The 3,558-nt window shown below is 36.9% G+C and overlaps 1 non-coding gene across 1 annotated transcript; it reads left to right on the forward strand.

The window, feature by feature from the left end:
* The first annotated feature begins 2,564 nt into the window (after nt 1-2,564).
* Nucleotides 2,565-2,636, forward strand: trnap-ugg (transfer RNA proline (anticodon UGG)). The gene has a single exon. It is a non-coding gene; the product is annotated as a tRNA-Pro (tRNA).
* Nucleotides 2,637-3,558: the final 922 nt, after the last annotated feature.

A 3,558-nucleotide genomic window follows, 5' to 3' on the forward strand; every position in this document is an offset into this window, starting at 1 on the left:
CTGCATACTACATCACTATAATACTGCAGTACTTTTACTGTAATACTGCATACTACATCACTATAATACTGCAGTACTTTTGCTGTAATACTGCATACTACATCACTCATAATACTGCAGTACTTTTACTGTAATACTGCATACTACATCACTATAATACTGCAGTACTTTTACTGTAATACTGCATACTACATCACTCATAATACTGCAGTACTTTTACTGTAATACTGCATACTACATCACTCATAATACTGCAGTACTATTACTGTAATACTGCATACTACATCACTCATAATACTGCAGTACTTTTACTGTAATACTGCATACTACATCACTATAATACTGCAGTACGTTTAGGTTGGGAACCACTGAACTAAACTTTTACTTTTCTACCAGATTATATGAGATCTTCTGGATCTTTTACAGTTTTAAAACAATTAAAACAACTTTTCTTAAAAGGTTGCTTTACTATCTCAGAGTTATTTCATAATTCATTCTCATGGTTTTAGATCAAAGGGAAAAGAAAAGACAAAGCAACATATATGGCTGCATAAAGCATGAAATAGCATAACTAATCTATCTGTTGCTATGGCGACGGCTGCTTCCTTGTTCCGGTAGATTGGCAAAGGACATCCCATAATTTGGCTATGCATTTACATCCTGCCCCTTCATTAGAGACGGCCTCCACAGCTGTGTTGGATTTGGGAGTGACTCTCGGTAGTGAGGTGGGTTTTTTTGGGGGGATTAAAGCCAAGAAGCATCACATGGCTAATGATGAAGATGAAGATGATGATGAAGATGAAGGTGTGATCTGTATCTATTATAATAAAATCTGCTTTAGTGTTTCATCCTGCGTCACATTTTGATTGATACGCTGTTTGCATTTTGTTTTATTTTGTTTATTACAGATTTCTGCATGTTGATGTTTTGCATTTATTTTATTTTATTTATACGCTTTTCTTCTTTTTCTCAGTGAATATGTAGAAAAGTGTGTCATGTTTCAGCTATTATATGACAGAATAAAGCTAAATTAATCTAATATTATAATTATATTCATATATTTATTTTTTTAGTAAAAAAATAGTAGAAATGTTAAATATGATGCTGATAATTATTATTTTTTATTAGTTTAATGATTTATCATTTTTGTTTTTTTTATTATATTTAAATAACAGCTGCTATAAATCTATAATATAATTATTTTTCTGACTCTGGTTCATTAAATGCATCATATACTAATTAAACAATGATAAAATAAGATCAGATAAAGAGCATTAATTAAAAAAATAAAGAACAATAAATAAAATAAGTAAACAAACAATAAAACAAACAAAAGTAGTGCTGATGCTGATTATTATTATTATTTTTTTATTAGTTTCAAGATTTATCGTTTTGTTTTCTTTATTATCTTTAAATAACAGCTGCTATAAATCTTTATTTTTCTGACTCTGGTTCATTAAATACAGAATTTTATAATCAAATAATCTGAGCTCAATTAAACCAAACTAATAAATTAGATTTTCTGTGTGATTCACCTCAGCAGTGAAGCAGAAAACATCATTTTATATAAATCATAGTTGTTTTCAGAGAGTAAAATACTACTTTAAAAAGTGAGTTTTATTCAGGCCACAACATGACTTTGTGTTATTTGACGTGCGTGTGTGCAAAGAGCTTAAATAACATCTTCATTTCTTCCATCCTGACGCATCCAGACGAGTTTCAACAAGTGACAGAAAAACAAGCAGTGATTCCCGCGGTGCAGTGAAGGCATCACGAGCAGAAGCTGAGCTCAGAGTGGTAAACATGACGAGGCACGCTGCGGCTTCATCTAAAACTACCGATTATTATCTGTAGTTTCCTCAAATTAGGTTTTATTAACTTCCTCATGTCTAACATAATATTTTTAATCTGACCTTTTCAGGAAGTCAAACAGAGACACGGTGAAGTGAGAATGCTTCTGCTCCTGGTCTGCCTTTGAGCAAGGCAGCAGTTTTGCATGTCAGCTCAAGACTTGTTGGAGCCCAAAGCAGAATCTGATTAACCACCAGACATTTAACCCTCCTGTTATCCTCGAGTCAAGGAAGGAAGGGAGGAAATGAGGAAGGAAAGGAGGAAGGAAGGAAGGAAGGAAGAGGGAGTGAGGAAGGAAGGACAGAAGAAAGGAAGGAAGGGAGGAAAGATGGAAGGAAGGAGGGAAGGGAGGAAGGACAGGAGGAAGGAAGGGATGAAAGGAAAGAAGGAAGGAAGGAAGGACGGAGAGAGAGAGAAAGGAAAAGAGGAGGGGAGGACGGACGAAGAAGGAAGGAAAGAAAGAAGGAAGGGAGGAAGGTAGGGGGAGGAAAGAAGGAGGGAGGGAGGGAGGGAGGGAGGGAGGGAGGAGGAAAGGAAAGGAAAGGAGGAAGGGAGGGAGGAAAGAAGGAAGGGAGGAAGGAAGGAAGGAAGAAAGGAAGGAAGGAAGGAAAGAAAGAAAGAAAGAAAGAAAGAAAGAAAGAAAGGAGGAGGGAGAGAGATCAGGTTTCAGTGTTTAGGCTTCTGAGACTTGACTAATCTTATTCCCTACAAGTGGCTCGTTGGTCTAGGGGTATGATTCTCGCTTTGGGTGCGAGAGGTCCCGGGTTCAAATCCCGGACGAGCCCGTAATTTGATTACAAGACATCTCAGAGAAGCAGACATAGTCTTAAATCTACAGTAAGTGCATTATGAAGGATCTAATGGTCAGTATAATCACACTTTATGTCCATTTGGGCTCCTGCCTGATGCTTTAAGACACACTTTAATGAATAACTAAAAGTTAATAATTTTGTCCACTTTTCAAACATAGTGTACACCAGTGGTCCCAACAATGCTCCTGTAGAGCTACAGCATGTTGTAGGTATCTCCCCACTCTAACACACCAAATTATAAACAGTCAAACCAAACCGGGTCAGTTTTGACCCAGGAGGACAACAGGCATTGACTAAAATAAATAGGTTTACTTTCATTTAAATGAGGTTTACTGACTGGAATTACCCTTCAACAGTTTTACAAACTTCGAGGCGCTGACAGAATATTTTCCCTGTAAAAAGAGGAAATTTAATGTGGTTTTCTGACCAATGAAAATAAGATTAAAATAGATTTTGAGTAGGCTGACGTTAGAGAATATAAAACTGCTGCTTCTGCTCCTGTGCCTTTGAGCAAGGCAAAATACTCCATTACAAACACTTGATTTACAGATTTAAAATAATATAATTATGCACATCGACTATACTTAAACCTCACATTTTCCTCGGGTCAATTTTGACCCAGCAGGACAACAGATGTTAACTCAAAAATAAAGTATACTTTCATTTAAATGAGGCCTATTGACAATTAGGAAGGAAGGAAGGAAAGAGAGAGGAAGGAAAGAAAGAGAGAAGGAGGGAGGACGGTAGGAAAGGAAGGAAGGGAGGACGGTAGGAAAGGAAGGAAGGAAGGAAGGAAGGAAGGGAGGAAGGAAGGGAGGAAGGAAGGAAGGGAGGAAAGAGAGAGGAAGGAAAGAAAGAGAGAAGGAGAGAGGAAGGACAGACGGAAGGAAGGAAG

The sequence above is a fragment of the Scomber japonicus genome, chromosome 10 (assembly GCF_027409825.1).
Source record: "Scomber japonicus isolate fScoJap1 chromosome 10, fScoJap1.pri, whole genome shotgun sequence".
NCBI classification, from domain to species: Eukaryota; Metazoa; Chordata; class Actinopteri; order Scombriformes; family Scombridae; genus Scomber; species Scomber japonicus.